At 41.2% G+C, this 23,551-nt stretch overlaps 1 long non-coding RNA gene across 1 annotated transcript; it reads right to left on the bottom strand.

Moving 5' to 3' along the window:
• Nucleotides 1–587: 587 nt before the first annotated feature.
• On the bottom strand, nt 588–986 carry LOC140836233 (uncharacterized). The gene is made up of 2 exons (XR_012119042.1): nt 845–986; nt 588–653 (listed from the first exon to the last, which is right to left on the bottom strand). It is a non-coding gene; the product is annotated as an uncharacterized lncRNA (long non-coding RNA).
• Between the last annotated feature and the right edge of the window lie 22,565 nt (nt 987–23,551).

The raw sequence follows: 23,551 nt of genomic DNA, 5'->3' as shown, positions 1-23,551 counted from the left end.
AGTTCATAGTTCCCGGGCGTCGAAAATTGTAAGGAATATTTCTTGACAGATGTGAGTGTATATAATAGTATTAGTATTATAAGATTCTAATTTGTGTTTTATCATAATTAAGTGTTGTGATGAATGTTATAATATTTCACATAATATGTAGCGGAATATTAAATTTTGTAACACAAATTGACTTTAAATAAATACGATGGTCAAGATTAAATTTGCATTTATACTTGTGCGGTGCCTCAGGGCAACAATTAATAACTATAAAAACCAATGAGTTTACACGAAAACAATACCATGATAGTGATTATTACTAAAATCAATGTTTTCAACATGTTAGAAAATAAATACTTTTTAAAAACAAATAACCAGAATAAAACTTATTCAAGAAAGCAAAAATGTGATGCCAAAAAATGGAGCAACAAAAATGATCTTCAACCAACTTCGTCACAGATGTTGTCTGTAGATGTCCCCAACACTCAAGACAACATGTGGTATCAACACTTCTTCAATCAGCAGCGACGTTGTGAATTAATTTTATCTGAAAGGTTTGTGTCGTGCAAAGTACGTGAACGATCAATCCAAGAGCCCCGAACAATGTCCTTGTTTCTCTTATTTATAGACTTTATCTCTCTTAGAGTTTATCTCCATAAGGAAACCTAGGCAAAAAATTTTGCGAGACAGTTTCACGGGTCGTATTTGTGAGACGGATCTTTTATTTGGGTCATCCATGAAAAAATATTACTTTTTATGCTAAGAGTATTACTTTTTATATTGAATATGGGTAGGGTTGACACGTCTCACATATTAAGATCTGTGAGACGGTCTCACATGAGACCCACTAGGAAACCTATTACACAAGGAAAGTAGGAGTTTAATTAGGAACAAACTCCTTTTGAACATTGATATCATATCATGATAATATTTGCATAATTATTTCATTATCTAGAAATGCAACCTCTAATTCAATATTATACTCAATCAAATCAATAAGAAAAAAATAATATTAGAGAAATAAATTAAATTAGGAAATTATATTTGCCTTCAAAAATGAAATTAGGAAAAGACTAACATGGTTCATTTTCTTTATGACTTTCTTTGTGTTGTTTTAGATGGAAGAACTCACGGAGCTTAATATTCGTTTCTATGAGATAAATATTGAATTAATTCATTGTGTGGGTTGTGAAATGCCTTAATCCTATGGACTAATCTTCTGATTTCAAATAGGAAAATCTCATCAGTTTGCTCAATTTATATACATACGATCTTGTGTTACTTGATAATCAACTTGAGAATTATATTATTTATGTGCGTACAAGCAATTCATTTGCAGTAGGGATGTAAATGAGCCGAGCCGAGCCGAGCAGTAGCTGGCTCGGGCTCGGCTCGTTTCATTATTTTCTCGGCTCGAGCTCGTTACGAGCCTCGGGTTTGAAGCTCGGGCTCGGCTCGTTCGGAATTTATGAAGCTCGGACTCGGCTCGAGCTCGGCTCGTTTATCTTGTTTAAGGAGCCTGGCTCGGGTTCGCCAATAGCGACGGGTTTTGATTAAAAGCGTCGCTAATAGCGACGGGTATTGACACAAACGTCGCTAATAGCGACGGGTATTTACAAAAACGTCGCCGATCCAGATCGGCGACGTTCTTCTTAAACCGTCACCAACGGCGACGGTTATACATAACCGTCGCCGATCTGATCGGCGACGTTTTTCTACAACTGTCGCAAATAGCGCTAGTTACAGACATCGTCGCCAAAAAGCGACGGTTATTTTAGACCGTCGCTATTATAGCGACAGTATGTCAAACCTGTCGCCATAAAACCCGTCGCTAATGTCGTGACGGTTTGAACAAAAACCGCCGCTAAATGTTTTTTTTTAAATATTATAATTATTTAAATCTGAAATAAAAATATATTGTGCTGTATAATCGAAAAAAATTAACAAAATTTGAGAAATGTAATCATATTATTAATCTGCAAATAATAATACAAGTGTTTCATACAAAATTAATCAGCCATGTAGCGCTACATCTCCTCCTGTGATGTTGATTTAAAATGAATCAAATTGAATTTTCTTAATGTAACGTTGATGAGAATAACGAAATTTAATAAACTTACGTGGAGCAGGCGGGATCGCGTGTCAACGAAAGATCCATGTGCATGTCGATGTGTGTGAACGTATAGCTCCCATGACGTTGGATCTCTTCCATGTCGTGCTCGATAAATAAATTCAATAATTGTAAAACATTAACATTTATAATTAATGAAATATATATTTTTTCCAAAGTACAATTCAATAAATGTCACGAACATCGTCGCTCGAATATTGAACTTCTTCTATTTCACTTTAAGTTCAAATCAATTTCGTTGTCGTACATAACATTAACATCGACTAGATTTTGAGACGATAAAAGAAATTGAGTTGAGATGTCATGAGGTCCACTTTCGTTGTTTTGAAATGCATCGTTCGCATCTATTTGATTATGCTCAGTATTTTGCTCAACATCAGTGACATAAGCTCGCCTACGTAGAGTACTCACATGCATCCAATCTGATTCTGCTCTCTTCGTTGTTGGATAAGTCAAATACACAACTTGCGAGGCTTGCGAAGGAAACACAAATGGTTCGTAGTATCCAAGACTCTTTTTTCGATTGACATCAACAATTTGTACTTTTTATTAGGAAACACAAATGATTTGTAATTTCGTCTAAATATGGTTTTTTCTGACATTTTTTTCGATTGTAAGGACAACGGATATATCTATTTAATAAACACTCAGGATGACTAAGTGCAAATGTTACAAACGACTCTAAACGCGACAATTTATAGACAGTTTGCTAAAACCCTAAACCCTAAACCCCAAAACCGTTGCCATCAGCGACGGTTTGCTAAAACCGTCGCTTATATTAATCGGCGACGATTTATTCATAACAGTCGCTATTATAGCGACGGTTTATATAAACCGTCGCTATAATAGCGACGGGTTTTAATAAACCGTCACTAAATTTAATATGCGACGGTTTTAATGCAGACCGTCGCTATATAACGACGGTTTATTAAAAATCATCGCTGATATTTCCGTTTTTTATCGCCCATCAACCACTTAAACGAGCCGAGCTCGAGTTCGAGCTCACGAGCCAGCTAAACGAGCCGAGCTCGAACTCGAACTCGAGCTCACGAGCCAACTAAACGAGCCGAGCTCAATTTTGAGCTCACGAACCTATTATCGAACATGTTCACGAGCTAACGAGCCGAACATCATTAATCTCAAGCTCGGCTCAATAAAATTGTCGAGCCCAAAATAAGGCTCAGGGCTCGGCTCGATAAGCTTAACGAACGAGCTCGAACGAGCTTTTTAACGAGCCGAGATCCGAAAAACTCGCGAACAGCTCGGCTCATTTACATCCCTAATTTGCAGCAGTTGATGAGATTGCTGATCTTGCAACAAAAATGGATCTGTGGACTATTCTATGGTTTATATATTTGATTGTTACTTTGATATTGACTTTGTCAGTTACTGCCAAATTGCATTGGCCATTACACCAAATGAATGTGCCCAATGCTTTTCTTCAAGGGCATTTAGATGACAAGATTTACATGGTTGTTCCCCAAGGATTTTAGAAGTCAGGGGGAGTTGAAGATGTTTACGTTATAGTAAATTTCCTAAAAGCCAACAGTTAGCTAGGGAATTTAGTGGCTCAGTTGTAATAAACGATCTTTATTTTAATATAATTTATTATTTCATGGTTTGTTATTTCTTTATCTGTTTATCCATGTGATCAACATAGATAAAGGCTTTGATTATACTTTAATACAAATGAATCGTAATTCGATGTTGAAATTCATTTGTAAACACTGTATAATCTAAATTTGTTCCTAGTTGATTCAGCCGCCTAAAACATGGATAAATGTCGCTTGAGCTCGAGACTAGCATGTGTGATATTGTGTACCGAGTTTCTTGGTAAGAGCATAGAGGTGTCCAAACATGTACATGAGTAGTCATATGATGATTATACCGAACTACCCTCCTTCGGACTTTCCAAATGGTTATCATTAATCAAGAGGATAAGTCTGTGGTTATGATTGTGCACCATTAATCCTTACGACCCGAAACAACAATGAGGCTCTATATGCTATAACTGTGCTTTGACTCGTTTACCGACTTCATGAGAGTCGTCAGGTGGAGAGATTGGGTACAGTTGTGACACGTGTAGGAAGCAGTGCATTGTAGTCGGGAATTCACTGCTCACCTACGGGTGTGGATATCCTATGTGATCTGATGAAATAATAGTGCATGGAATCTCTGGCAAGAGTATGAAATGTACGTTAGAGAAGAAGTTCTCCAGTCGTACATGCGATACCACTATTTATTCTCAAATATGTGTCACATAGTTATCCAATTCTTATGCAACCCTCGATAAACCAATGGTTACAGATTTGATCGGGATATATGAGATGAAGGGACCGTACTGTACGTTAATCATAATCGACTGGTTCTTGCAGGCACTATCAGTGATACCTAGGGAATCATGGGACGATGCTACTAGACGCTCTTATCATGATTCGATGGGTTTAATCAAAAATATGAATTCTGACATTCTCATAATCAATTGTTGATACATAGAATGAGGCAAATTAGGGTAAGCCCAAATAAAAGATTATGTCCTGAATCACAAAGAGTTGTGAACCCACGACTAGCTGTATCCATGAACCATTGAGGGTCACACAAGTACTGGATTATTTTGTCCTCGTTGAGATAATAAATTCATGAAGGAGTTGAATTTATATAAAACGTTGAGATAATAAATTCAAGAAGTTGAATTTATATGAAACTATGATATAGTAAATTCAAGGAGTTGAATTTATGATAATTAAATTTTGAGAAAATAAATTCATTTAATAAATAATTAAAGTTCTTAATGGACTTTGATTAATTAATTAAATTTGTTGGAGTAGTCCAATTAATTAATCAAGTCCATTAATGTTAATTAAAAGTCTCGAATATTATATTATGGTAATTAGGTCATGAAGACTTTATTTAAATAGGAAACTTAAAACCCTAGCCTCCAAGACACCATATTTTCGAAAAAAGAGTTCCCTTCTCCTTTCCAATTTTCGGCCTCCACTCCTAGAATTTTAGGAGTTTTTTGTGCCACCTCTATTTTTTATCTCAACGTAAAATCCTTTTATACTTTTTAGTGCAAGTTGGAAGAAGAACAAATAATCCAGTCGTGGACCTGATTAAGAGATTGAAAAAAAGATTTCAAGAACGTACGTAGGATTTACAACAAGAGTTATGTTCGCTTATATTGACGTAGTTGGAGCCAAGTGAAAAATCACTAAGGTAAAAGTTTTAAACATCCTACGTATGTTTGTTGTTTAAAACCATACGAGTGCTTCAAAAAATATTTTGATGGTCAAAATAAAATAAAAATTTTAAAAATTCCGCTGTGTTTTGGACACGAGAAAACAGATATCCAACAGTTTAGACTACTTAAATCCTAATTATATGGCCTCAAACAATGAATGATCACTCCTTGTTCTTCAAGAGAGTTGACATTGTTATCGCTATTTTGCTCGTGTATATGAATGACATAATAACAACATGCAACTGTGACGATTCTATATCAGCGCTTAGGACATATTTCCACACCAAGATCAAAGTCAAGGGCTTGGGACCGCTTAAATATTTCTTAGGTTTGAAGCGGCAAGATTGATGCTACTATGGACAAGCAACTAAGAAAGTGTGGGATTGTTGGAATTTCCGGAGACACCAATTACGAGGGGGACGGAGCAAGAAGTTCAAGGAATATTAATATTATGATTGTGCCACAATGCGACCTTCTTGGCGCGCGACCACGGTCCTGCACCAACCTCTGCGCAAAATGCAACCTCTAAGCGATAGCATGATTCCAGAGAGCACCGATGTGCAACGTTGCACATATTAGATTTTGTTGTCTATTTTAGAAGCCTACACCACTAGAAAACTTTGGATTGTTACTTTTTTGCATATTAAACATGTAAAACTAGAAATTTTGATACTTTATTGATGATTATTGAGATATTATCTTAAAAATTATCTCTGAAATTTTCCAAAGCTTTGGATTTGCCACAGCTTTTGTGTTTGTGACATTTTTCCATCTTTTTTTTCGCGTGGATTATCAAAGACGGGTTCTTTAAAAGTTCACTTGAGATCTATTGTTATTTTCGTGTTATTTGTTTCGTGGTTTAGGGGTTGAATACCGCAATATACTTGTTTCAAATATCTGAACAAAACTAAAGATTCGTTGCGCTCTTGGATTGAGGATTCGTTTCTTCCAAATATTCGAGTTTGTTTGCCATGTTCACCAGGAATCATATCGAAGATCAAAACAGTGAAAGCAAGAGCTAAAGTTTGTGACATTCCTTTGGAGCAAAATTTGAAGTTGACTACAAAAGAATTTGATGAAAGCATTGGTCGGGATAAAGGTCTAGGATCCTTTGCTTGTAGATCCAAGCTCTTACAGAAGGATGATAGGTCGATTAACATACCTAACACTGAGAAGACCTGATATTTGTTTTGAGGTGCAAACTCTAAGCCAATTTATACAAGCTCCCAAGGTCTCTCACATGGAGGTAGGCATGCTTGCCTGTTCTAGGGTTCTAGTTCGGGACCTGGTGGTGCCTGAAATGGTTGGAACCAGTTCGGAACCGGTTCCGGTTCCAAGATTTACCAATCCAATCTTGGACCGGTTCGACGATTTTTACACCGGTTCCGGTTCGGTTTGGACCGGTTCTGTAACGTACCGTACTTTTCATACTCACAATTTGCGGAAAAATTAAAAATTTTCTTAAATACGAAAATAAAATCAATACGGTCGTCACTACATCATCCATTCCCAATAAAGATTTTGTTAAAAGAAAAGTTTTGTCAAAACATCTCGCATCAAACATAGAATCAGAGTAATTTAACTTTTGCATAAACTTAAACATTGCGGTCCTCGAGTTAGCCTCCCGCTCAGTCCAAGCCTGTCCCTTCGTCGCCACCTCCTGTCTCCTCATCAACATACTCACCTGCATCGATCAAGTCTAGTGAGTCTAAAGACTCAACACGTATAAACTGGAATAACGAGTACAACGTAATAAAATCGCATGCAACTTAAAATAGGACATACATAACTTGAAACTTGAGCTTGCATAATAAACTTGAACATACATACGTACATAACTAGACGTGCCATCAACATAAACTTTCATAAACATACTGCATACTTGAACATACATAACTTCATCATTTTGCGTAGAGGCATGTTTCAAAGCAAGTGACCCATAACATAATAAATGCCTGATCAGACAAACCACAGTACTGGGCTGATAGGGACGTATCCACTGCCACATACATGAGATCCCCGTTCATAATTTAACGGGCTGGTTGGTCTCCGTTCATAATTTAACGCTTTCCAATCACGATCTAACACGTTCATAATTTAACGGGGTGGAGAGGTCCTCGGCCACATTCACCGACTTCCAAACCCATTCATAATTTGGTCACAAGACATTTAGCATACCTCAAAAACTTAAAATATTTCTTTGCACGTCATCATACTTACTTGGCGTTGAGGGATTCGTTGGATCTCACTTGGGGCCGCTACTGCACATACTAACATAAATTTTAAATACTTAACTTGCATGTCTTAGACGTAGGTACTCGAGCTGTAGTGACCCGTTCCAGAATCACCTACTAAACAGAACTTAAGCATGCAAAATTTAACATTTAAACTGAATCAGGTAAACAGCGGAAAAACAGTAATACAACCCAATCGAATCTGTAAGTACAAAAATACTTAAACAACCAGATCGAACTAAATACCAAGAACAAATACCAACAACTACAGGTCAACCTCTGCCAGCTCCCTGTCCACTCCCTCCTGGACCGTCCAACCTGAGACCTGCCCCATCGAATAGGGTGTCCAAAACAGAGATAAACCGAGGACGTGAGCATAAAACGCTCAGCACCGAAAGCATGAGTATACAAGACTATGACATGCATGTATGCAAAATGTACTGGATACCAGGATCTGGGTATATCAAAATACTGCTCAGGTAAATGACGTCAAGGTATGTAGCACTCTGCGCCGTCGCACCAGGAGGTGGCTCCCATACCAAATAAACCTGTGGATATACCGGTGACCTGACCACCGTCGGCCAACGGGGTCCAACCATCCACAACAAACGAGGGCTGAGCACCCTCTCAACAGGCTATCTCAAAAATAGTCAGGCTCAACATGATTATGCAAATGCCGCATAATAAACCATGCATCATATGACAGATAATAATGCAACATATAAACATGCAACACATAGTAAAGCATACTCAATCCTGCTATCTCGGATAGTACTTTCGTACCTCAAACCAGTAGATCCTAGCAATCAGTCCTAGAATCAAGTCTACGTCCGTAGTCAGCCCACTGATGCCGCTAGCTCCCAACTAGAGCACAGCTCCGCTACAAAACCAGTAGCTCCCCGCTAGTGCCTAAACATCGGGAAAAGACTAGAAACCCATCAGAAACGACTAAAACGCTCTGGAACACTCGGAATTGGCGAGTAAAAAGTGAAGCCTCGCGCCTCTATTTATAGACAACGATCGGACGATCCGATCCACTTCGGACGATCCGATCCACTGTACACTTCGGACCTTCCGAACCCTTATCGGACGATCCGAACCCTGCATGTCTTCCACGTGTCCAGACACCTGTCTTCGGACGATCCGAACCCTGATCGGACGATCCGAACTCTGCATGTCTTCCACGTGTCCAGCCACCTGTCTTCGGACGATTCGAACCCTCTTCGGACGATCCGAACCCGCTTCGGACGATCCGAACTCTGTTCGGTCCTTCCGATCCCACCGAAATATAATTAATCCAATAATTAACTCAAATTAGGCATCGGGATACTACATTCTCCCCCCCTAAAAAGGATTTCGTCCGCGAAATCGAGTCTGAAGAATGACAATTCTGAACAACAATACATTCAATCTTAAGAATGAATTACAACTGAAAGTACAACTGAAATTACAATCATTACTGAAAATGCTACAACTAGAACAACTCTGGATGCTCTGACCGCATGCGACTCTCTAGTTCCCAAGTAGCTTCTTCAGTACCTCGGCGCTGCCACTGCACTAAGACAAAAGGAATAGTCTTATTCCGCAGTACCTTATCCTTCCGGTCTAAGATCGAAACCGGTCTTTCCACAAAAGACAAATCCGGATTCAGCTGAACTTCTGTCGAATGCAAAACATGAGACTCATCCGCTACGTATCGTCTCAACAAGGACAAATGAAACACATTGTGAACACTAGACAGATACGGTGGCAAAGCTAATCTGTAGGCCAAATCTCCCACACATTCTAAGATCTCAAAAGGACCAATGAATCTCGGAGATAGCTTACCCTTGAGTCCAAATCTCAGAATCCTCCGAAAAGGTGATACCTTGAGAAACACTTTCTCGCCTGCATCAAAATGAAGAGGTCTGCGCTTGGTGTTCGCATAACTCGCTTGTCGATCCTGAGCAGTCTTAATCCGCTGTTTGATCACAAGAACTTTGTCCATGGCCTGCTGAATCAATTCTGGACCCTCGACCTGTCGTTCTCCGACTTCTTCCCAGAACAGAGGAGTACGACAACGTCGACCATACAATGCTTCAAACGGAGACATACCAATACTCCTATGAAAACTGTTGTTGTATGCAAACTCTATCAGCGGCAGATGATCCTGCCAAGCTGGCCCGAAATCCATCACACAAGATCTCAACATATCCTCAAGAGTACGAATAGTCCTCTCTGACTGACCGTCAGTCTCTGGGTGATATGCAGTACTCAAACTCAAGGTAGTGCCCAAAGCTTGCTGAAAGCTGCCCCAAAATCTAGATGTAAATCGAGGATCTCTGTCACTAACGATACTCACGGGCACACCATGAAACCGTACAATCTCCTGAATGTACAACCGTGCCATCCGATCGAAAGTGAAATCTCTGTTATACGGAAGAAAATGGGCAGACTTAGTAAGTCGATCCACTACCACCCAGATAGCATCTCTATTCCCCACAGACATAGGCAAGTGAGTCACGAAGTCCATCGTGATATGCTCCCACTTCCACTCCGGAATAGGAAGATTCTGCAACAAACCTCCAGGTCGTCGACACTCAGCCTTCACCTGCTGACAGACAAGGCATTTGGAGACATACTGATAAACATTACGTTTCATACCTTTCCACCAAAATCGAGTCCTCAAATCCTTATACATCTTGTTGCTCCCTGGATGAACACTCAACTTGCTACGATGAGCCTGGGACAAAATCTCTTCCCTCAAAGTGTCATCTTCCGGTACAACAACACGACCAGATAAGCACAAAAGACCCTCGGACTGATAGTGGAATCCAGAAGTATTATCTTTATCAGCCAACCGAGCTAATTTCTGAACCTTAGAATCAGACATCTGAGCATCTCTAATCCGAGAATACAAAGCTGGCTCGGACAAAATAGTAGCTATACGGATACTCTCTGTTCCCTTCCGATGCTTACAATTGAATCCCATCGAACAGAAATCCTGAATAATCCCAGATACAGCACAAGTCTGAAGAGCAGATAACCTCACCTTGCGACTAAGAGCATCGGCCGTGAGATTCGCAGATCCTGGATGATACTTGATCTCACAATCGTAATCCTTGAGTAGATCCATCCAACGACGCTGACGCATGTTCAACTCAGCCTGAGTGAACAGATACTTCAAACTCTTATGATCGGTGAAAATCTCAAATCGCTCACCATACAGATAATGGCGCCAGATTTTCAAAGCAAAAACGATCGCTGCTAATTCCAGATCATGAACAGATACTTCAAACTCTTATGATCGGGTCCTGAATGCAGTCTTCGATATATCTCCCTGATTAACCCGAAGCTGATGATAACCAGACCTTAAATCAATCTTGGAATACACAGAGGTACCTTGCAGTTGATCAAATAAATCATCAATCCGTGGCAACGGATACTTATTCTTTATCGTCGCACGATTCAACTGCCGATAATCTATGCAGAGCCGCATAGAACCATCCTTCTTTTTGACAAAAAGAACTGGTGCTCCCCACGGGGACACACTGGGTCGAATATACCCCTTGTCAAGAAGATCCTGCAACTGCTGTTTCAATTCTTGCATCTCCGATGGAGCTAAACGATAAGGAGCTCTAGAGATTGGTGCCGTGCCTGGCACTAAATCAATGCCGAAATCCACTTCCCGAACGGGAGGAAAACCAGGAATCTCCTCGGGAAAAACATCCGAAAAATCGCAAACCACTGGAATGTCACTGATACCAACACTATCTGCGGACAAATCAATAGCATAGATAAGGTAGCCTTCCCCGCCCGACTCTAAAGCACGACAGGCTTTCAGAGCAGAAACCACAGGCATCGGGGGTCGCGCTCCCTCTCCATAGAAAAACCAACTGTCGCCCTCAACTGGACGAAACTGCACAAACTTCTGATAACAGTCCACAGTAGCTCTAAACACAGTCAGCACATCTATTCCTAGAATGCAATCAAAATCCTCCATCACAAGAATCATCAAATTAGCAGTTAAAACATTACCCTCAAACTCTAGAGGACAACCCAAAACTAGACGTTTAGCTAGCACCGAATGACCCATCGGCGTGGAAACAGATACCACAACGTCCAAAGAAGTGAAAGGTAACTTATGACGCTTAGCAAATCTCGCAGATATGAATGAATGAGATGCACCAGTGTCAATGAGAACGTAAGCAGGTAATCCACATAATAAAAACACACCTGCGATAACTCTCTCGTTCTCCTCAGCCGCCTGATCCTGGTTAAGAGCAAAGACCTGCCCTTGAGTACGCGGTCGGAGGTTAGAACCCTGAGTAGACTGTCCCTGCTGTGGCCTCTGATGAACTGAAGCCTGAGAACCAGATCCTGATCCTCCGCCCGTCTGTGGACAATCTCTCTTCATGTGGCCCATCTCACCGCACTTGTAACAAGCACCCGCAACCTTGCGACAACGCTCCGTCGGATGATCCTTCCCGCAATGCTGACACGGGCTGTGGGGCCCTTAACTCCTAATCGTTATTACAATGCAATCTGATTAGGGTTTAATTAATCACAGCGGAAAACGGGTTTAAAATTTCTTTACAATGAGCCCAAAATATCTCTTCTGATATTTAAATACTAAAAATAGTATCTAAATTCAAATCATAAAACACGCCCACACATAATCAAAACCAATCACATACAAACAACTCATATTCTCGGGACATGCCCCGGTATATAGATACATATACATACATACTGGGAACAACATATAAAAATCTCAACTCAACAGTGGCTCCTTCCAGAAGTACCCTCTCCGGTCTCCGGATGTCCTGGAGTACCTGCCATTGTCCACACACAAAGACAACAACAGCCCCCCTTGGGGGTGAGCAAAGCTCCGTATGGAACAACCACAATATATACCACAAGTATCTAAACAATGATATATGGTATGCAATGCATGTATGTCGTGGAGGTATAGGGTCAAATGCCCATCCACTGAGCACATGTCAGAATCAATCGAATCGCTATCAAATCAAATCAATGCTCGAGCTGGCACACCGGCCGATATGGGAATACACATATGACAACGTCGACGAAGCGTCGTCAATCCCACATCTCATATCCAATCATATGGGGCCACAATTGTCTATGCTTTACGGGTCATATAATACCGGCATAGCGATTGTGTTCACAAACCCCGGAATCCAATCAAATCATATCAGGGTATCCAAGGATCATAGCTCAACGTGCATGTCATGTATCGATGTATGCATAAAATGATGTGTGTTAACAAAACATTTATTTAATACATCGATATCTCAATCTCAATGTCATGTATGCCACATCAAATCAACAAATAGGCATTTAGACACGTATTCCAATCCAATCCAATCAATCCAACATATATCATATAATACAGATACCTGTCGTATGTTACCCGGTCGCAACATACCTCAATTCTTCGTTCCAATTGATGTAGCTTGAAGATACACTTTATCTACATCAATTACATATTCATTTCAATCAATAACATACTCCAAAATCAATAATATGAGTTTCAAATATCATTTGAAACTTCAAAAATTCATATCAAATCATAATCATATCATAATTCAATTCCGACTTCGATTACGAGTTTATTGTCGGTTATTCTACTACATATCAGAAATTCAACTTCAAATACATAATATTCCAGCACCTTGATGTTTAAAGCTGATGGAACTGGAAGAAAATTACCTCAGTCAGAAGCCCTCGATGCGCAGATAACAAATATATAATTTGTTTCGCGTTTAGACGGCGTTTCAAAGTCGATTCGGACGAAAGAAAATCAAATTCTCTCGGTTATCTTCGTAGGAAATAAAAGGGAAATGAATGAAATGAAGACAAAACCCGTACTTATCACCTCACCGATTCGGCGCTCGGGCGGTAAACTTCTCGCGCTCGAGCGTGAGAGGTTCTGCCTCGAACTTTAAGTACACCGCGCTCGGGCGGTCGAAAGTTACCGCTCGAGCGCGGAACTTTCTGCCCGAGTATCAAGTTTTCATTCCTTGGCGCTCGGGCGGTAATTTCCTACCGCTCGGGCGCCACCTGTTCTGTACAAAATATTGGTTTTGTACTATTTTGGTGTCCGGCTTCTCAAATCAAATTCTTACAACATCAATTCATATACAATATTCATTTCTCAATTCCATTGTCATAAGATACATCAAATACCTAATCATATGACAATTTCATTAATTATCGATAATCACGTAGGATTTACGATAATACGATGCACGGTCCTTACATTTCTCCCCCTCTTAAAAGATTTCGTCCCCGAAATCTCAAACATTCTTATATACATAACATGGCAAACATACATATGTCACCAGTTATAATACATATCAAAACTAAAATCAGAATACGGATCAGAATACATAGAATACAATGGAATAGATGTCGTAGAATCAAACAAATGAGGATACGAATCTCGCATCTTGCTCTCCAATTCCCACGTTGATTCTTCAACTCCGTGTCGTGTCCATTGCACTCGTACCAAAGGGATCGATTTATTTCTTAATATCTTTTCCTTTCGATCCATAATACGAACAGGTTGTTCGATATAGGAAAGAGAAGGATCGAGTTCCACCTCATCAGGTGCAAGTACATGTGATGGATCTGGTTCATATTTCCTCAGCATAGAAACATGAAATACATCGTGAATGGCAGATAAAGCTGGTGGCAATGCCAGTCGATAAGCAAGATCACCAACTCGATCCAGAATCTCGTATGGCCCAACATATCGAGGAGATAACTTTCCTCGCATACCAAATCGAACAGTGCCTCTAAAGGGAGATATTTTCAAAAATACTCTGTCACCTTTCTGGAATTCCAAGGGTCGTCTTCGTTTATTCGCATAACTCGTTTGACGATCCTGAGCAGCTTTCATCCGCTGCCGGATTAACTGAACCTTATCGTTCATTTCCTGTATCATTTCAGGTCCAGTCAATTGTCTCTCACCAATCTCATCCCAGACTAACGGTGATCTACATCGTCTCCCATATAGAGCTTCAAACGGTGCCATACCGATACTCGTCTGAAAGCTATTATTATACGAAAATTCAACCAATGGTAAGGCATCTTGCCATCCCATTCTGAAGTCCATCACAATCGCACGTAACATATCCTCTAGAGTCTGAATCGTACGCTCGGTTTGGCCATCAGTTTGAGGATGATAAGCAGTACTCATAGCCAAACGCGTACCCATCGCTTCCTGAAAACTACCCCAGAATTTAGAAGCAAATCTGGGATCACGGTCAGATACAATTGAGACTGGCACCCCGTGCAGTCTCACAACATTCTCAATGTATAAACGGGCCATTCTATTATAAGGATAAGTCCGTTCATACGGAATGCAATGCGCAGATTTCGAAAGTCGATCAATAATAACCCAAATAGCATCACAGCCCTTGGGCGAACGAGGTAAATGAGTCACAAAATCCATAGCAATATGCTCCCAATTCCATTTCGGGATTTCAAGACTATGGAGTAAACCTCCAGGTTTCATTCTCTCGGCTTTCACTTGCTGGCAGACAAGACATTTCGAAATAAATTCAGCAATGTCCTTCTTCATACGTCTCCACCAGAATTGAGGTCTCAATGTCAAATACATCTTCCGGCCTCCCGGGTGAATACTGTATTTGCTACAATGTGCTTCACGAAGAAGGGCAGATTTCAAATCAGAATCATTAGGAACTACCAGCCGACCGTTAAGTCGTAAAGAACCATCAGAAGAAATCTGAAATCCAGACTGATGTCCAGCAGATACCAGTTCTTTCGACTTTTGGATCTGAGCATCGCTTCGTTGGGCCTTTCGAATCTTCGATATCAAATTTGGCTCAATTTGCAATGCTGAGACAGTGACAGAATTCCAATTCGAGTGAAAAGTCCAACCAGAAGTACATATATCCTCATGTACCTTGGCGACACTAACAGAAGCTAGAACAGAATCATAAACTTTACGGCTCAGGGCATCCGCAGTAACATTCACCGATCCAGGGTGATATTGAATCTCACAATCAAAATCTTTCAGGAGATCCATCCACCTGCGTTGCCTCATATTCAAATCAGATTGAGAAAAGAGATATTTCAGACTTTTATGGTCCGAATAGATAACAAACTTTTCTCCGTACAAATAATGGCGCCAAATCTTCAAAGCAAACACAATGGCGGCCAATTCGAGATCATGAACAGGATAACGTGTTTCATGAGATTTCAATTGACGAGATGCATAAGCAACCACTTTGCCATGTTGCATCAGAACACAGCCCAACCCTTTACCAGACGCATCTTTACAAACCACAAATCCTCCGGTACCTGAGGGAATAGTAAGCACAGGTGCTGTGGTTAATCTCGTCTTCAATTCAAGAAAACTAGCTTCACATTCATCTGACCAAATGAATCGCTGATTCTTCTGTGTCAGTTGAGTGATAGGTTTAGCTATCTTCGAAAATCCTTCAATAAAACGACGATAATAACCAGCTAAACCCATGAAGCTTCGGATCTCAGGAACATTCGTAGGTCTTGGCCAATTCAATACAGCTTCGACCTTTGAAGGATCAACAGATATACCATGTTTCGAAATGACATGGCCCAAAAATACCACCTTGTCCATCCAGAATTCACATTTGGACAATTTGGCATACAAATGACTAGTACGAAGAGTCTGAAGTACCAGTCTCAGATGTTCAGCATGCTCCTTCTTCGATTTCGAATACACGAGAATATCATCGATAAATACAATAACGAATCGGTCTAGATAATCTCGGAAGACACGATTCATTAAATCCATGAAGATAGCAGGAGCATTCGTAAGACCGAAAGGCATAACCAGGAATTCATAATGGCCGTACCTCGTACGAAAAGCAGTCTTGGGTACATCTTCGTCTCGAACACGTACTTGATGATACCCAGAACGAAGATCAATCTTCGAGTAAACAGAAGTACCCTGAAGCTGATCAAATAAATCATCAATACGCGGAAATGGGTACTTGTTCTTCACAGAAACCCGATTCAGCTGTCTATAGTCGATACACATTCGCATCGTACCATCTTTCTTTCGAACAAATAAAACTGGAGCTCCCCAAGGTGATACACTCGGTCGAATATATCCCTTATCGAGAAGATCCTGTAATTGTTCTTTCAATTCTTTCAGTTCCAGTGGTGCCATGCGATAGGGAGCTTTAGATATAGGCGCAGTCCCCGGCACAAGATCAATACCAAATTCAACTTCTCGATGAGGAGGAAAATCAGGAATCTCATCGGGAAATACATCCGGAAATTCTTTCGCAACAGAAATCTCAGATAAAGAAGACTCCTTCTTCGAGATATCAATAGCGTAGATAAGATAACCCTCATCTCCGCTATTCAACAACCGAGACATCTCCAAGGAAGATACCAATGGAATTTTGGCTTGGGAACCCTTGCCATAAAAATTCCACTTGGGTCCATCAATAGGTCGAAATCGAACCACTCCGTGACAACAATCAACGGTAGCTCGATTTGTCATCAAGATATCCATGCCAACAATACAATCGAAGTCGTGCATAGGGAGGACAATCAAATTCAGAAATATCACATTATCCTCATATATCAATACACAATTATGCACAATTTTCTCAGACAAAATAATCTTCCCTGCTGGCGTGGCTATCGACAAAGTATCATACAACGGGGTACATTCAATATCGTGAGATGCAACAAATGCATGAGATATGAATGAATGAGATGCTCCTGTATCAAATAAAACACGTGCAGGATAGTCGCAAAGCGTGCAAATACCTGCAATCACACCTCCAGGAGCTTCTCTCGCCTGATCCTCAGTCATGGCGTACACTCTCACTTGAGGAGGAACTTGGGCACTCTGACCACCCGGTCCTCGATATCGTGGGACACTCGACTGCTGAAAAGATGGAACAGGAACAGCAGGTCTCATCGTACTAGGGCCACCTCTAAATCCTGGCTGGGGTTGAGCAGAAGTCGTACCCCTGTTCGGACATACTCGAGAGAAATGGCCTTCCTGCCCACATTGATAACAAGTACCAGACATACCTCGACACTGATCGATAGTATGTTTGCCACCACAATGACTACAATAGGGAGCAATCACAGGACTCCCTCTCTGAGATCCACTAGAGCTCGAAGAAGACGAAGAAACAGAACCAGTCTTCTTGAACTTCTTACCTCTCGGCCTCAAAGTAGGCTGCTGAGTTGACACCGGAGGTGGAGGAGTATACTGTGGACCTCCTCTCCTAAGTCCAGCTTCGGCTGCCTTGGCTCGTTCAACTGCCTCTGCGTAGCTGGTAGGCAATCCAGAAACAACATATGTATATAAAACAGGATGTAAACCATTTACAAACCTGTTATATTTTGCCCTCGCATTTCCAGCTACGTGAGGTGCATACTTCAACAGAGTAGAAAATTTTGAAGCATACTCCGCAACAGACATCGTTCCCTGCTGCAGATTATTAAATTCATTCTCCTGAGCAGTATAATAAGAAGGAGGAGAATACTGCTCCAAAAACTGGGCCTTGAAGACATCCCATGTGACTTCAGTCCCGGCCTCTTTCAATCCAATCTCAGCGGCTTCCCACCAAGATTTAGCTCGGTCTTTCAGCTGATACAAAGCAAGTTTCAGTCTCCGAGCCTTGGAATACTCAACAATATTAAACAAGTGCTCGATATCCTTCAGCCAGGCCTCAGCTCTTTCAGCACTCTCGGTGCCAAAGAACTTCGGTGGTTTCAAATCCTGGAATCGAGCCATCACCACATCCATGGACAATCCTTCAAATTGTCCAACCACCCTCTCAGTATTACTACTCGCAACTTCATCTGTGTGATCCATCTACAAATCAATGATGAATATCACAGATCCATATTAATCTCATAATCTCATCATTTCATATCATCAATCTCATCATATACTTACTCAAATCAAATCAAGTAAGAGCAAGTAATACAAATAAATCAACCACATACGCACAATTCATTTGTGCCTATTCAAGTGTACACAAGACTCAATAGAGCATTCCCAGCTATGCTCTGATACCACTCCGTGTGGGGCCCTTAACTCCTAATCGTTATTACAATGCAATCTGATTAGGGTTTAATTAATCACAGCGGAAAACGGTTTTAAAATTTCTTTACAATGAGCCCAAAATATCTCTTCTGATATTTAAATACTAAAAATAGTATCTAAATTCAAATCATAAAACACGCCCACACATAATCAAAACCAATCACATACAAACAACTCATATTCTCGGGACATGCCCCGGTATATAGATACATATACATACATACTGGGAACAACATATAAAAATCTCAACTCAACAGTGGCTCCTTCCAGAAGTACCCTCTCCGGTCTCCGGATGTCCTGGAGTACCTGCCATTGTCCACACACAAAGACAACAACAGCCCCCCTTGGGGGTGAGCAAAGCTCCGTATGGAACAACCACAATATATACCACAAGTATCTAAACAATGATATATGGTATGCAATGCATGTATGTCGTGGAGGTATAGGGTCAAATGCCCATCCACTGAGCACATGTCAGAATCAATCGAATCGCTATCAAATCAAATCAATGCTCGAGCTGGCACACCGGCCGATATGGGAATACACATATGACAACGTCGACGAAGCGTCGTCAATCCCACATCTCATATCCAATCATATGGGGCCACAATTGTCTATGCTTTACGGGTCATATAATACCGGCATAGCGATTGTGTTCACAAACCCCGGAATCCAATCAAATCATATCAGGGTATCCAAGGATCATAGCTCAACGTGCATGTCATGTATCGATGTATGCATAAAATGATGTGTGTTAACAAAACATTTATTTAATACATCGATATCTCAATCTCAATGTCATGTATGCCACATCAAATCAACAAATAGGCATTTAGACACGTATTCCAATCCAATCCAATCAATCCAACATATATCATATAATACAGATACCTGTCGTATGTTACCCGGTCGCAACATACCTCAATTCTTCGTTCCAATTGATGTAGCTTGAAGATACACTTTATCTACATCAATTACATATTCATTTCAATCAATAACATACTCCAAAATCAATAATATGAGTTTCAAATATCATTTGAAACTTCAAAAATTCATATCAAATCATAATCATATCATAATTCAATTCCGACTTCGATTACGAGTTTATTGTCGGTTATTCTACTACATATCAGAAATTCAACTTCAAATACATAATATTCCAGCACCTTGATGTTTAAAGCTGATGGAACTGGAAGAAAATTACCTCAGTCCGAAGCCCTCGATGCGCAGATAACAAATATATAATTTGTTTCGCGTTTAGACGGCGTTTCGAAGTCGATTCGGACGAAAGAAAATCAAATTCTCTCGGTTATCTTCGTAGGAAATAAAAGGGAAATGAATGAAATGAAGACAAAACCCGTACTTATCACCTCACCGATTCGGCGCTCGGGCGGTAAACTTCTCGCGCTCGAGCGCGAGAGGTTCTGCCTCGAACTTTAAGTACACTGCGCTCGGGCGGTCGAAAGTTACCGCTCGAGCGCGGAACTTTCTGCCCGAGTATCAAGTTTTCATTCCTTGGCGCTCGGGCGGTAATTTCCTACCGCTCGGGCGCCACCTGTTCTGTACAAAATATTGGTTTTGACTATTTTGGCGTCCGGCTTCTCAAATCAAATTCTTACAACATCAATTCATATACAATATTCATTTCTCAATTCCATTGTCATAAGATACATCAAATACCTAATCATATGACAATTTCATTAATTATCGATAATCACGTAGGATTTACGATAATACGATGCACGGTCCTTACACGGGCCCTTCTTCTTCCCAAAATGGTGAATTCCTCCAGATCCAGAGGAAGAAGAAGTAGATCCAGCCTTCTTAAATGCTTGGGCGCGGGGACCCAAAGAACTAGTAGGACGAGCAGACTGCATGGCTCGACCTCTCAGCAAACTGCCCTCAGCTTGGCGACAACGATTCACAAGACCCTCATACGATGTCGGATCATCGCAGACAACAACCCGATCATAAATCTCCTGATTGAGGCCCTGAAGAAAATGGTTATACTTGGCCATAGCATTGTCACTGACATGCGGAACATACGGAAGCAACTCAAAGAACTTCTGCTGATACTCATCAACAGACAAACTTCCCTGCTTCAGATTGATCAACTCAATCGCCTTGGTCTGCAGAAGAGCTGGCGGAAAGTAAAGCAGCATGAAAGCGGCTCGGAAATCGGCCCAAAGAACTCGACCCTGTCGCTGAACTATCGGTGCAGAGGTAGACCTCCACCACTTGCGCGCACCACCCTCCAGCAAGAAATCAAGGGTATCAATCTGCTGCTCCGCCGAGCACTGAAAAGTCTTGAAGCAGCTCTCCATCCTCTCGAGCCAGTTCTCCGCAACATCCGGGGTCTCACCGCCTGAAAGAGGTTTCGGCCCCATCTGCAAGAATCGATGCATACTAAAACTCCGAGGCTCATCACGACGGTGTTGACGACGTTCTCGATGCTCTCGACGACGCTCCCGATCGTCGCGGTCTCCCCAGCGTCCAACGCTGCCATGACTACTAGCATCGTCGTCAAAACCAGACATCTCTTAGCTACAAAAGTTACCAGAGATTAAACCCAAAAGAACAGTTCTAAATCCCAAAATCTTAATGCCTGCTCTGATACCATAAATGTAGTGACCCGTTCCAGAATCACCTACTAAACAGAACTTAAGCATGCAAAATTTAACATTTAAACTGAATCAGGTAAACAGCGGAAAAACAGTAATACAACCCAATCGAATCTGTAAGTACAAAAATACTTAAACAACCAGATCGAACTAAATACCAAGAACAAATACCAACAACTACAGGTCAACCTCTGACAGCTCCCTGTCCACTCCCTCCTGGACCGTCCAACCTGATACCTGCCCCATCGAATAGGGTGTCCAAAACAGAGATAAACCGAGGACGTGAGCATAAAACGCTCAGCACCGAAAGCATGAGTATACAAGACTATGACATGCATGTATGCAAAATGTACTGGATACCAGGATCTGGGTATATCAAAATACTGCTCAGGTAAATGACGTCAAGGTATGTAGCACTCTGCGCCGTCGCACCAGGAGGTGGCTCCCATACCAAATAAACCTGTGGATATACCGGTGACCTGACCACCGTCGGCCAACGGGGTCCAACCATCCACAACAAACGAGGGCTGAGCACCCTCTCAACAGGCTATCTCAAAAATAGTCAGGCTCAACATGATTATGCAAATGCCGCATAATAAACCATGCATCATATGACAGATAATAATGCAACATATAAACATGCAACACATAGTAAAGCATACTCAATCCTGCTATCTCGGATAGTACTTTCGTACCTCAAACCAGTAGATCCTAGCAATCAGTCCTAGAATCAAGTCTGCGTCCGTAGTCAGCCCACTGATGCCGCTAGCTCCCAACTAGAGCACAGCTCCGCTACAAGACTAGTAGCTCCCCGCTAGTGCCTAAACCTCGGGAAAAGACTAGAAACCCATCAGAAACGACTAAAACGCTCTGGAACACTCGGAATTGGCGAGTAAAAAGTGAAACCTCGCGCCTCTATTTATAGACAACGATCGGAAGATCCGATCCACTTCGGAAGATCCGATCCGGCACACTTCGGAGGATCCGAACTCTGATCGGACGATCCGAACCTTGCATGTCTTCCACGTGTCCAGACACCTGTCTTCGGACGATCCGAACCCTGATCGGACGATCCGAACTCTGCATGTCTTCCACGTGTCCAGCCACCTGTCTTCGGACGATTCGAACCCTTTTCGGACGATCCGAACCCGCTTCGGACGATCCGAACTCTGTTCGGTCCTTCCGATCCCACCGAAATATAATTAATCCAATAATTAACTCAAATTAGGCATCGGGATACTACACGAGCTCACCACCAAAGTGAATAAGTAGCTTAGGACATTCTAGTTCGCTCCTGGCTTGACCTCGTTTAATCATCGTACTAAACCATGACGTAAAACCACAAAACAAATCTTATATTTTTTCATAAATAAATTTTAACCATGGTGCTAAACCATGATATAGAACCCCGAAGCAAATCCTAAAAAAAAAAAATTTAATTTTAATTTTTTTTAAAAGGGTGTACACGGACCCCGTGTAGGGGTCCGTGTACGGGTCCGGGTAGACTCTGGAAATTCGTATTTTTGAAGGAAAAAGGACAGGGACTCCGTGCCAGGATCCGGGAAGGGGTCCGGGTACCCTCTGTCTTTGCAAATTCACGAAAATTCGCTCACTTAACCTTTCACCCATTCAATCCAAGCCTAAGGACCATGAACCAACACCTCTAGACACATCCTAGGATGTTATTACATTGATTCAAACCCATAAAAACGCCCCAAACGTCCCTAAGCATCAACAATTAATTCCAACACAACAATAACTCGTAATTAGGCATCATTTCGCTTCCTACGACTTCTATTACATCCCAAGCCAAACCCGACCCGAACGAACCACCAAATAAAACCTAAATACATCTCGTAACATATATAAATGCAGTAGCACAAGCCCGGCGATGTCCAACGAAGCCTGCAACAAATAACTTCAAGAACACATTTTACATAAAAGTCGCAGCTTGAGCAGTCCCACGAAAAACGTCATAACTCACTCAATTGTCATCCAAAAATCTCGAATTTTAAATCAAATCGAAGGCATCGAAAAGTTCTAGTATTTTTTAACTGAAAGTTTTCTCAAAATCCCGACAGAAAAATCGCAGTTTTCAACAGAACAGTAAGTTACGAGATTTCATATCTAAAAATATTTCAAATGCATTCAAACCATTTTTCGCTCAAACGACGAACGTCACATATGAGTTTTCACGCATAAAAATAACCCAACGCATACTATTACAAGATCGATGCAGAAAGA

This window comes from Primulina eburnea, chromosome 7 (genome assembly GCF_022965805.1).
Source record: "Primulina eburnea isolate SZY01 chromosome 7, ASM2296580v1, whole genome shotgun sequence".
NCBI lineage: Eukaryota > Viridiplantae > Streptophyta > Magnoliopsida > Lamiales > Gesneriaceae > Primulina > Primulina eburnea.
This window is presented reverse-complemented; position numbering and strand designations above follow the sequence as displayed.